Source organism: Centrocercus urophasianus, unplaced genomic scaffold (genome assembly GCF_019232065.1).
Source record: "Centrocercus urophasianus isolate 14NV4802_14NV808 unplaced genomic scaffold, USGS_Curo_1.0 seq_20, whole genome shotgun sequence".
NCBI lineage: Eukaryota > Metazoa > Chordata > Aves > Galliformes > Phasianidae > Centrocercus > Centrocercus urophasianus.
Window position 1 is genome coordinate 6,458,957 of NW_024884756.1, and position 13,982 is coordinate 6,472,938.

Below are 13,982 nucleotides of genomic sequence, written 5' to 3' on the forward strand. Positions count from 1 at the left end.
GATAGCAGTCAACTGCTGACATTGACATCACAGCTAGAAGTCTTCTCCAATAAAGCCCAGACCCTCTCAACGTCATGGTAGCAGCTGTCAGCAGAATTGGATGGGCTCTCAGTATTGACATTTGAGTACAGAGAATTCAAAGCCATGTTGGAAAGGAGAAAAAAAAATACATAGTTTCTTCTTTAACCATCTGCCTCATCTCCTTACTATTAAAGTAACACTCCAGCCTTTCGGTTTTACAGCCCCACACAGCTTCTGGAACTGGAAAGGAGGAACTTCCTTAAAGCCCAGAACATTAAGAATCCACAACAGATGTACTGATGTCCCATGCAAGATATTTGAAGAAGCATTATGTTCATGTTGATCATGATGATCTAAGTTCCATACTATCAGCACTTTAGCACGCAGGAGCACTTTGCAATCATCACTTTGCATAAGCGGTTCTAAGAGGGGAAAAAGTCAACAGGCCGTGAGTTGAGCTGTTAACAGTAGTCACAAAAGCAATGTTGGCAACTCAGTTATTTTTCATCAACTTAGAATTGGTTACTTGAACCAGTATTTTCGGCTACTCAGATTTGTAATGATAACCATTGTTTCAGACCCTTTAGCCTCAACAGATTCTGAAGCTAAGAACTAGTTCCAAAGATATTACACATAAGAATAAAACAAAAGCACTGACAGCTATTCTCAGTGAGAATACAAGTTAGTAAAACAACGTGGTAAGAAGTTCAAGTTTAATTTTATACATGCTAATAGTAGGCCCCGCAAGAGGACTACTACTTGAGGATTTTGAGGGATGGATATGAAGAACATTGAGAAGAACTTGTTTATTCTCAAATCTCAGCTGTTGTTCACAGAGAATACAGCAGGAAAGTTCACCAGAACTTCATTTAACAGAGAAAATCCTAAGAGATTTATTCTTTATTATGGATTATATTTACTCAAGTTTATGTTAAATAATGGAAGCGTCTGGCCTGTAATTAGTATGAGTGCAATTAGACACCCAGGTTTAATCAATGAGTTTTCATTTCACCTGTTCAAGTTAAACTAGACTAAGTTTTTAGAAATACTACTAACTGTTTATCCAGATGCTACTATCAACTTTATACACCTAAGTTTTGTAATTTAACACCCTCAATGAGCTCATCAGATTTTCTAATGAAGAAAACAGACTACCTAAGTTACATGTAATAGCACTCTGGCAAGTCCCAGTTGTTAGTCAATTGACTAACTACTAATTTATTTCAAAGCATAAATACATTTAGCATTAATACAAAGTTGCACTCCATTAGAGATATGCAGGCTTTTTACTCAAGGGCATTTTATAAAAAATTCTACTGTAATTTATTGATTTTGTCCTCATTAGTCATTTCTACTGCTTTCTTAGTATTCAGAGGCACCTTTTCACCTGCCTCAGTCGGCTCCACTCGTCGCTATTAGAAGCAAGCTTTAGCTTTCCAACCTCAGTGATTTAAACATTAGGCCCTGGCTGAGGCTGTTAGGCTAGACACTGTTTTATGATTCAAGCAGTTTGACTCTCAGTACTCAAAAACCATACCGAGACATCAAAAATGAGCAGTCACCAGATACACATAGCCACGTAACCATTGGATTACTACAGGTCAACTTCCACATCACTGCAATTCTCATTTTAATTTGATATTTACTACAACACTGAACCTTGCGTTTAGTGAAATGAAAGAAACATTCAACTGTTTCTACAAAAAACAAGTACAGATTTCCCCTTACATTTAAGGAAGTAATTTTAGAAAGGTAAGCTCTGTTTGAGTTCTATTCGCCCATTCATTTAAAGATCAGGTCTACACTCATCTTGCAAGAAGTAAATAAAATTTACCTAAGAAAAGTAAGAATCACAAGCAAACAAAATCAAGTTAGCTACCTCTACTTCACATGCTTTATTCACTTGCCATACTTCCAGACAGCTAGGAACTTTTTCACAACATGGCTATAGTTCCAATAGAAGAGTATGAAGACAACCAAGTACACCTCACTTCTTTACTAAATATTCTTCAGCTATTCACAGCCTTGTCTAAATATTAGTGTTAATTTCTCCAATATACATAAATGCAATAATTTACTACCTAGTTAAAACATTAAGATTATTATTTCCACAGACATTTAACATTCAACAACTCTATGTAAATTTAAATCACATGAGACTACAAATAACAATTGGAAAAAGGTGTACGAGGCCACAAAATGATCAAATATGATCTACTTCCAAGATAACACACCTATAATGAAGCTGTTGAGAAGGACATGGCTGTTAGATTGCCCCATATTGAAATTTTACAGCACAAAACAAGTACAGAGTAACAGACATTTGAGAAGAGCAGAACTTCAAATAGACATTACTTTTATAGCTCTTCTCTTTCCCAGGATTAATGGTAACAAGCTCTGAAAGGCACATAATTCATTGTAGTCATACTGAAACAGAGTTTTTGCACATGTTTACACATTTCACAGGGGATTGCTGACACAGAACCTTAGAACAGCAGGGTAAAACAATAGCCCCAAATTCATAAAAATTCTGTTCAAGTTTTTGGATTTAACCTTATCAGAGCCATAAAATTTCAGTCATCCTCAAGTGATTTCCCAGAATAAAATGTTACTGTAAAAGCATTTTGATTCAAGAAATTTACACTGCTTATACAAAGCAACCCTACAGATGCAACAGATTTGATTTTCAAGCCAATTAGATCTTTAGGTATTGACAACTATAAAAATGTTAAGACAACTTGAAGATTTCTCAAACTTCAACTTCTTTGTTCCTAGAGCAAACCCTTCTACCTGGAAGATCTTCAGTTTACCCTTATTTTTATTGTAACTACTGAATTTTTCTGTCATGCTTATATACAGACATCTCTACTGTGTAAATCAGAAAGCCCACTGTAAAACTCCATTGCAACACCAGTCTAAGGAGTGACTAATCTAGGATTTAACTGAAGCAAAACTTCATGCATTTTATAGGATGTCTTACAGTGGTAAATCAGGGCAGCTACAATTTTAACTGATCGCACGAACTTGTTATAATACAGCATCTATGCAAAGCAGTGTATTCAATAAAGAATTCATTACATGAAGTAACTGTTATAATACTCCATCCCTGAAGAGAAAAGCTCAAATTGGGTTTTGATATTACACAGGCATTTGCATAACAAAAAGCTGTTAGAATATCAATGCAGTATAAAGCAACTCTGTTTTTTGTACCTTCTACTCTTTAGAGAGAATGGGTGCATATACAGGTAGCATGTTTGAACTGTGTGAAATTATCTTAGGCATTAGAAATAGCAAATGCCTTGTCTATTCACATCCAAGCTGTCTCTACAAGTTCCTTTACTACTTTTCCTTTGCAATTTCTATTGAAGTTGAATAAATACATCTTAAGCATTTGAGCTAACATTTTCCTTGCCAGAACATTCATATCTCAGCCCAAACATTTTCACTTCTTTTGCTTGACAGGGCACAAGTAAATGCTCACAAGTCCTTCTTTGCAGAAGAAAAATAGCACACTGTCATCTGAGAAATACCCTGAACATGAACAGCAGTCTCCTTTGGCACCTAGTTGCCTTGATACGTCTCATTGATTTTTACCCTCAGTAAATCTTGGCTGTGTTTCACTTTGAGTGCCATTTCGTATGGTATTTACTTTGTGGCAGATCTTATTACATATAATCCTCAGATCACCTCACCCTCTCCAGCTGAAAACTCTCTTACTGAAGGCAGACTGCTTTTTCTTTTTGCCATGCTAAGGACTATGAGCCAGAGCAATGTTTTGTTTGCTGCTGGGGAGAGGAAATAAAGAAGTTAGGAGAACAGAACAAGTAGAGCTTAAAGAAGAAGCTAGCACTGTCCTCTTTAGGCTTTTTTCCCCCTAGAGCAGATTAACAAGCAAGTAACAAGAACAAATTATTTTTCTCCTTTGCTAATATCAACAGCAGACTGCAACCGACTCAATACAAACCATGCCATGTTTTTTCCTTAATACAACTGCAATCTAGTCCTAAGTCCTTACAGGCAACCATTGTAAAACCTAAATTATCCATTATTTTAAATAGTGACACTGTATTTGTACTGCTCTTTTGATCACTGGCACATGAAGCTATGTTCCTTCTATCCAAATCTGCAGAGTGTAGTCAGGAAACTTCAGGAGCACAAGATTGATTTCTACAAGTGTATTTTGCATAAATACCTTTGTCACCTTGTTACTGTTCTTCAGCTTAAGTCACTAAAAGCTTGAATTAAAAAAAAAAAAAAAACACAAATTGCAGACCAGGCGTTTAACCTGGAGGACATTGTGGCAATTCTTGGCTTGCTAAATTATAGACCATATGACTTACAGTATGTCAGCCAGCTCTGGTCTCTCTAAGAGGACCAGATACCAGTAGGGCATAGATCATGTTGCCAAGTTTCTGTTTTCATGCTACTGCAAAGTAAGCCTGAGCAAAATACTTCAAGAATGGAAACTATCAGCTCTTCATTAGTAGCTGTAGCCATTTCTCAAGGTTAAAAGGTGGCACTCGGCAAACATGACAAGAGAACGCATTGGTCTGACTGAACCTGTCACATCAGAAATATCTTAAACAGTTTTCTTTAATATGATCTCCTATGTCCAGTCTAGCAACTAATAACAATCAAATCCTTAATGTTTCGTTAGCCTGAGAGTAAATTTCAAGCTAAGCTCTGAGAAACATTTATGGTTACATCAAACAGTCTTTTGCAGCCTAATGTTTAGAGTAGGTCAGAATTCATAAAAGCACTTGGTCTCAGGCACTACGTCTTGTCATCTACTACAAACTATCAATCTACATATTCCTGTTCAATTCTCTTATTACCTAAGATCAAGCATCTATGGTACCACTGCTCAGATGAAGAGCAGAATCATCCCAGCATCTCTCCCAGATAGATTTCTTGGTACATGTTTGCATAAGCATGCCATTTTCAGCCTTAGACTACGTGTTAAAATGGTTTAATGGCAATACTCACTCCTGGACATTATAGAGTAAAAAAACCAGCCCATGGCCTAGTGAAAAATCAGTATAAGAGAATAAACCTCATCCCACTGACATTTGTGGATGAGCAGACAGGTGACAAATGAAGTGCTTGGCAGCCAGCAGAAACCACCTTGAGCCACTTTCCAAACATCCTTTATATAACCAGTGAAAATTTCCTACATTGTTCCATGATTTTCTTTCCCTTTAGCTACTAAATCAGAAAATATTAGAAATATGTGTATACAATACAGCCAGAACAGGAGGAAGAAAAATGCAGCTAACAGAACCTTTTCAGTTTACACATTGAATTGTTCTCAAACCCAGAAAACTCTTGCTGATGGGAGATTAATAGCCTGAGAACAGGCAGCGAATTTATCTCTCAAACAAAAATAGTGTTCATTTCCCAGGAACTAAAGCAGGAAGTATTTAGATCCCTTTGTAATGAAGATTTTAAACTGATTAGCCTTAACATTTTCAGAACAAGCCAGTATTTTAATTCAACAAATTCTACATCATTCACCTGTGTTGGGAGTGCATGTCATCTCAAGGACTTGCTACATATTAATTTTTGTTCACATTTTTGATGAGGACATTGTACAAAAACATGCACAGATGCAGGTATTAAACGGGAAATGACACGAACAATTATGTACTCCTCACTAGTTCATCTCTATTACTACTTCCTGCACGATAATTTGGTCATTCTCAAGTGAAACCAGCAGTAATACAGAGAGTCTTCAAATACACACAAAAAGCAATTGTTTCCTTTCAAATACTCTGAAGAATTTGATATTTCCAAGTAGGAACATCAAGCTAGGATGCAGTACAACAAGAACACTTGGTTGCAAGGTAGCATAATTTCTGAAACACTATCAATTGCTTAACTAACTGTACCTAGCCTATCTCACTATTGACTTTTCATCCTGCATTTGTTTATTCATACATATAGGAAATCCTTGCTGAAACCCAGAATAGAATGCTTACAACACTTTTTTTTTTTTTTTTAAGGACACCAATCTATTTAGTAATACTAATAACAAATGCTCGATGAACAACAAGAACCTGTTGTTCTATTAGTTACCATTTCGGTGTTTACTGCTAGGTAAATCAAACAGGAAAAACCAATGGCAACCTACATCACATTACATAATTGCCCTAGAACTTCCTTCAAAAGGACCATTTAACCAGTGGCCCAGATTACAAAATACGGATCTTCAAATCTGAGTTCAGTGGAAAATGAAAGCATGTTTACAAAGGAAAAGTGACACCACCAGTAGTGAAAGGAATACAGCCAAGAAGCAGCATATGAGCAGACACAATCTGTACTACAGTTTCACAATAGCTTGCGATTTCTCCCACATTTTCACCCACGCTTAGAGATCTCAGTACCTGTTGGATCAACATACTCAACTGCAAATAAAGTATGTGGGCCAACAGGCTGACTTGTGGTTGCATTTGCAGTCATCTGCAGAATCCTGAATAGGATTGATGAGGTTTTATGAAAAGAGATTGAGAGAAAAGCAGTTTAGAATCTGCAGAGCTGGTGGCTTTGATCTTCTCCTCTCTGGTCTTTCAAGCAGCCTTATTTAAATGCAGGGCTGCTAGAGAAGTTCACAGCTTCTGGAAGACATCTCCCATAAATAAGCCAAGTAAAAAGATGCAGCCTGAGAACAGCTCCTACCCTTTATTCCATGTGGGAGAAACAGCAGGGGAATTAGTAACATTGATCTGGAAGGCACATCAAGGGTAATCAGGTCTACTTCCCTGGCAGACGCATACATTATTAATTATTGACCACTTGACAATGACCTTCAAATAATACATCAGAAAGAATCTAACACTGTATGTGTCTGCACAGACTTCTTCCTAAGATGCTTTTCTGCAAGTACATGCGTATCTACAACATACAGCTGTGGTAACAAAGCACAAAACAATCAATTAACATATGGTTTAGAATGCATACTGGGTCTAAAGAGACACCAACTAGCCTTCTTTTAAATTTGTTCCCAGGTGAACTAAACATGGAATATTAAATTCTGACTTCAAGTTGCTTCCAGGATAGTGATTTAGTTATCCTTTTCCCTTCAGAAAAAGAATACTTAAGCAGCCACTTACAGGTGACAGAAGTCTCTTTCAAGATAGGGGAAGATAAGGTAGTGATTTTACAATAAAACAATAATGCAATAAGCATCTAAAGCAAGCAGGTGCTTGATAACAAGAGAAACTAAACACATTTAAACATACCATATGTTTGTGCATGTGTTCTGCTACATAACTACTTTAAGTTTTTAAAATTCCTGTAACTGATCAAAAGTATTACCAGAAAAGCAAAATCCATTTCATTCTACACCTCTCCGCACTCATGACAAGGATTTCACAAAACAGTTCTTTCATATTTACATACATGCACCTTGGTTTTCTGAAGTTTTACTAAAAACTGTCTCTAAAACCACGTAGAGTCTGCTAAGAAGGGAGTGTAACCTGCTGTTAGATTTAGAATCAAATCCCCAGAAAGGAAATGCTTGACAAAGTAGAGGACAGTATTTTTGTTGAGTCATAAGCAGTCTCAAAAATATTGAATAAGTAGGTAATGTCCTCCTTACATTAAGGATCTAAGCCTGAGATACATTTCCCTCCACAAATAGAAACAGATGAGAACTTGGAGGCCTTTAAGTAGAAAGCTATGTAAATTTTGAAGCAGAATTAAATGCCTCAATAACAACGGCTGGCTTAACATCGTTGTCAGAATCTTTGTTAAAGAGAAATAACCTTTTAGCTCTTTTCACAGAAGCAGTCAGTCACTTCCCCATCTCCTTTTTCCTAATCTCAAAACAGCAAGTTTCTTGTACACACCAATTCCTAAATCTTCTACCTTTGTATGAACAAGCATCAGCCATTTCCTGATGCAGTCTACTGTAGCCCTAAAATTATTTAGCTTTTATTTTACCCATGATACCACCTTCCAAAAGGGAATGACTTCATGGATAAACCAAATAAATTATACCTGTAAACATAACACCTTACAATTCAGCCTGTGTTTCACTTGTTTAAGCCATGGAACTGCTATATCTTCAAAACATAGCGCTCTTGATGTACAGCTCTCTACCTATAATCCCAGACCCATTCTCCTAGACAATCAAGAGGAAATAAGCTCAGCTACCCCAATCTACATCTTTACTTAAGAAGCAGCTGCAGCCATCATGTTCCTCTCAAGCTGATATAAATACAGCCAAAATACACCTATGCTACCAGCCCAAAGCAGGTATTTCACAGACTAAACAAAAAAACAGAGCAAGTGACCACAAGTCCAGAAGAAGCAACTGAGAACGAGTAACGTGTCACTATCCATTAAGCTAACGAGAGTGGTGGAGTAAGAGTTTCAAGTTTAACATGCTAGTTAGCACGTTAAAAAAAGGGTTTGCATTAGCTGGAGTAATAATGAATCTCAATGCAGTTCACATTCCCCAATTCAGCGAATAGGCATATAGCCCATTAGCAGTTATGCTAGTAGTTAGCATAATTTATCCTTTCCTTTGGCTAAGAAATGCCTCCCAAAGCAATTTAGAAAAGACATTAATTCCAAACTACAGGCAGTAGTGTTTGCCCACTTTCACAACTGAATAACAAATTACTTGGTTATATACATCTCACTATAAGATCTGGAAGGTATTTAACTAGTAAAGCCCTTTTTTATGGTCTTTAAGGTTTTGAGAGTACTAGTAAAACTTACAGAAATCGGGTGACTTGTTCTATCCATGCTTCCTACAGCTTTCTCTCAGTATGTAGAAACTCCAGGTAGAACTGTAGAATTCAAATAGAATAACTCATAAGATGTGGAAATTATAGCACAGCTTCTTCAATTTCCTATTAATAGCCATGAATGTACACCAAGATAAATTCCAAGTTGCATATATAACCCTAACTTGTAATCTAAATCTTCCTACTATTCTTTCAATGGCACTAAGAATTAAAGCTATTATGCAATACCATCACAGTGGCAACAAAGGTGAAGCAGATGCTAACACTCAAGATAAAATATTTATGCTCAAAATTATCTCCTGCCACATAACCCTAAATGTTCCAGTTTACAGGGGATTCACCTGAACACATGCAAAGTAGAGTTAACAGAACAGTCCTGGAAGATGATGCAAAATAGCTGAATGCCTTGAGCCAACGCCACAGGGTTTTAAGCCTCACAAGTACAGATTCCTATTAAATTCTTTCCTGCAACCACCTCCAACATATTTACTTAAATATTATTTACTCTTAAAGATGAGGAACATAGCCTCATTGACCTGGCCATTTACCCATGATGTTACTGCCCCTCCTACTATCAATTACTGGTTCAGCGTTGACCCTGCTTTTAAAGTTTATTTTGGTTTAAATTATTTGCATGCCATAAAGTGCAATCCTCCAACAACAAAAAAAAAAACAATGTAAATCATACTTAATTAAAATACATTACCCCAACATGATTTGCTGTTGTGTTATGCAACCTTCTCACCTGTTTCTGTTCTATGCTATTTTTGTAATTCCTTTTTGTTAAACTGGCACATCAACATCATTATTAAAGGGAAATACATGAAATCAGCCTTTAATACTAAAAGCCCTAAATGTAATTAGGAATCAGAAATAAGACATTCAGTGTAGAAAGAAGGGAAGCAGAAAGTTATTTAGAACACTGGAACTGAATTTCTTAACTTTCACATATTTCTAGGAACCTGTGCCAACTCTTGAACATTACTGTTTAATGTCTCTGCACAGTTTCACCAACCACATTGCTTTCAACAAGCTACATGGAGCTTTCACAATGCCTCTGGAACATCTCCAAGTGAAGAGCTGCAGACAGAAGTGAAAGGAGCCATGTTTTGAATAGCTTAAATATGAAGCTAGCTTTTTGTTAGCTAGCCTTCTTTGCTAGGACCTTTCTATTACATATACACAAGCACTGGAAAGAGGAGCAGAAGACAAGAAACAGAGCTGCATGCATCTGGCAGGCCCTGCTCGGAGCATTGCACTGAGTTCCTTAGCCACGTGTAATTACTAGTTATGAAGGAGATGACTAGAACACATGAAGCAGAGAGACACAGAGAAGGCTGCTGTTTCTCACTGAAGCTCTTGAACCAATACTAGAAATACAGCTGCACTACAACCACCGCAGCACTGAAAAGTAGCCAGGCATGCAATAAATACACAGTACACCTGAAAAATGTACTTCCTGGGAAACACCATTTAGTAAAGACCATCAAGGATTCAGTACAGAACTATATTCTACACACACAAGAGTTCCACTATCACATGTATGAAATTACCAACAATGATTTGAGAAAACACTCCAGCAGTTGCTATAAGTCAGAGATCCATGGTCTTATATACTAGGCAAATACATGCTAGCCTTTGCAGGCAAAACAGGTAAACAAGTATCCTAACAATTAAGACTCAGTTACCTATAGTTAAAGGTATTTGATACTATCTGAGTTTCAATAACAAAACCAAGACAATTGAGAACATACTGGTCACATCAACCCATCTCCTGCTGGAAAACTGCAGGGGACCAGAAAATGAGAAAGTTCTCTGAAATTCATCCCTTCAAAAACCTGAGCTCAGAAGAAGTCTTTTGATCCCAGACACCAGCAGTGAAAAACCCCGCCACCAGTATGTAGCTCAGCAGAAATTATTCCTTTTGTACAGCTATCAGCAAAAACCCTTTTATTTAGAATGGCTTCAGTCTTGCAGGTGCTGTGTTTTGTTGCCTGCACCATTCTCTTAAATCAATCCCACTATTAACATTATGCAGTTCATAGGTCTACAGTTAAAGAGTCTTAAGACTACTGAAGTATCAAACAATTTTTGTGCTAGGACATCTCTTCATTTTTTTCGTCACTATCCACACATCTTCTGCTTTCGCAGCAAATCACTGGCTTCTGGCATTCCTCCTGACTTCTCCCTCCAGCAGCTCAAATGGGGTAGCTATTTACTACAGCACAGTTAATAAGGCTGCTGTCATTTCATTAGTGCTTTATGTGATATATACTTCCATGATTTATCATTTGCTGGCAGTCAACCCGAAAAAAGTGTCCTCAGCAAGGACCCATTTTCCTCATTCCTTCCTGAAGTTACAAGACATGTATAATCACTCATGAATTTCTGCAGAGTGCTTTGGGCAAAAATGTCGCTTTGAGTTGTTCAGCTCCCCAGTAAATATTTGAACCTGAAGGAAAACATTGAATCCAAGACAGGCAGTTGGAAAAAGATCCTTGAAGAAATGCAAGAGAAGAGCAGCCTTGGAAAAGCTACAGTCTAAATTAAGCAAAACAAAAGTCCAGGCAAATATTATAACAAGAATTTGGGGGAAAAGGGAGATGTTATCAGCTTCAGCAGCTGTGTTGAGAGCCAGTACAATTTGCAACAGGCATCTCCCACTGCAGATATTGTCATCATGCTCCTACAGCACTGGGTAGTTCAGGACTTAGAATGCACCGCTCTAGAAGAGGACATAACATCTATTTTCTAGGGCAGAGTAGTAGATCAAGGTTTCTGCTCACTATTTTGCTGTTAAACTCTCTTGTCGTACAGCCCACTTCTCACCCTTCATTTATTAACAAAGAAGGAAATCTGACACAGTTCGCTTTTGAGATTCAGCTCCCACAAATCTGTATGAAGGTACAGGTTAGCATAATCACAGATTAATGCAATACAGTGGTTTAATTCTCTGTTCATTGCCAAAGAAGCATTTGCAGTGATGTTCTCTTTGGTACAAGGAGAATTTCTAGAACACTGGAGCAATGAAATTATTTAATCATGCACCTTTAGAAGTATAGCCTCTTACACTCAGTAACATAATTTAAACATGAAATAAAAAAAGAGGTGATTGCAGAGAGTTTCTCAAGATTGTTTTATTAATAAAGATCAGGCTCAGTGAATTTCACTGACAAAGGGAAGTGAACTGAAACATGGAGGTGAGCATAACTCACACTCACCTGTTCAGAACAGGATGCCTTCAACAAAAGCAGCAAATAAGCAAAGATATCTCTTGATTTAAAGCCAGGTGTAGCCAGGATTTGGGTCGCATAATATGCAGTATGTTACACCTATACTTTTTTTTAATTGTCATAATATACATTAAAAATATAATACTAACTTCATGCTTACGCTTTGAGCAGTATGGCTCTTAAAACCCACAGAAGAGACTGCTGTGATCTATATTTTCACACTGCAATTTTATCCAAAGATTTGTGGGTTTAAGAGCATTACATCCTATAATCCATATATTCTATACTATCAATCTACACTAACTGCTAGCATGCATTTGCTCTTCATTTCAAAAAATACAGATTTCACCAACACTTCATTATGCATGTTCTTAACATGAATACATAAACTTCAACAGCCCTTTCAGTTATTTTGTCATAGCAACTTGTTTAATACTACTGATTGCAGACCTGGGTAACTCACTAACATGAGAACTATCATGCTGTTAACACAACTTGTTGGGTCTTTGAAAGAAGTCCACACATGATTTCTGCCTTTCGAGCACTCATTCAGTAAAACACAACTTGTAATTTGCTTTGGTCCCCACATGTGATAACTCAGCATTTCAGGACTGTAACTTTGCAGCATTTTTAGCAGATGCTTTATGAAAGAAATTGGTGATGACTATGATGACACAGAGCACAAAACTACAGTTAGGTAGAAGTTTTGAGCTGCACAGCTGTTGAGGTTTGTCCAAGACTGGCAGAACTGACAAGTGAGGAAGAGAGGCACTAAAAATTTTAAGACAAATAATGACAAAACAGATCTCCTAAGTTCAGCTTCATCGTAAGTTTAAGACATTAAAAAAATTTAATTATCCCTACAAAAGCTGCCCAAAAAGCTGTTTGGGCAGACATAGCTGAATGACATCAGTGACAACTATAAATACGTTATCGAAAGCAAACTACAGACGGAGTTCCCAGTTTCTACTCGTACAAATCCACTCTTTCAAATTATGTTCAAACAGTGTAATGATACAGAGAATATAGCTTTCTGTATCCTAAAATGGTATCTTGAGTTTGGTAAAATTGAGTGCAGTTCCAAAGTCTTAGAAAAAAAAAATACTAAGTTAGTTAGACTTGATTCCACTTATCTCAATACACAACAGTGATTTTACAATCTCTGCTGTCTTAGCCATTAGTTCACAACCTCTCTCTTCAACTCACCAGTAACAGTACACACAACAAAATGTTCCCAAAACTGAAGCAGCACCTCAGTGTAATTTGGGATTTTGACTTTATCAACACCTGTATAAGCAGTTTACAAATCAAAATGTATTTGCGGAAACGGAAGCTTTTGTACAAACTGTACTGGGAAATTGTAGTGAATATATTCCAGATGACATGAAACCTATCAGGGCCATTCCACAGTGAACCAAAATGCCATACTGTATAGCTCATTTTAATTCCTACAGTTTAAAAATCTCCCTTGAATGAACTCCGAAAGTGTATTAAGTAATATCTTGGATCATTAACTTTAACACTGCCAGCATGCCCCCATGATTGCATTTACTTTAATTAATGTAAGCTAGTAATTAATGGCACAGTTTACACAAAGGATTGCTTTGGCATATTGCCTGTTTCTAGTCAATTAAGAGTTTTCCAAGTGCTAAAGCACGAAAATTGAGAAAATTTGTTACTGGTGAAAAGTGTGGAGACAAAAGAAAGCTAAGCTATTTTTTAAATCTTGATTTAGTTGTACCATATATTCAACTCATAACAAAAAAAATCTATAGTATTTTTTAAGTTTTGTAAGATTGAGTTGTATAAGCAGTAAACATAAGCCTGCATCCAATGATTCCGTGCAAAAATTACTAGAATTAGAGATGTGTCAACAGAAATTTGAGGATAGCAATAAGTTACCTGCATTCCACCACCTCACTGCTACCTTGCCAGAGCATAGGTATTGCAACACATTTTCTCATCACTCATGTTT

General features: G+C 36.9%; 1 protein-coding gene across 3 annotated transcripts in view; it reads right to left on the minus strand.

The window, feature by feature from the left end:
- Positions 1-13,982, minus strand: part of TFPI (tissue factor pathway inhibitor) — a 205,651-nt gene that overhangs the window by 147,869 nt on the left and 43,800 nt on the right. Inside the window, exon 1 of one of the 3 annotated variants that reach the window (XM_042822640.1) lies at positions 8,746-8,798. The exons of the other annotated variants lie outside the window; for them this stretch is intronic. The gene's annotated coding sequence lies outside the window, so the exon portion shown is untranslated. Of the gene's footprint in view, positions 1-8,745; positions 8,799-13,982 lie in introns of those variants that run through there. 3 annotated transcript variants of the gene reach the window in all.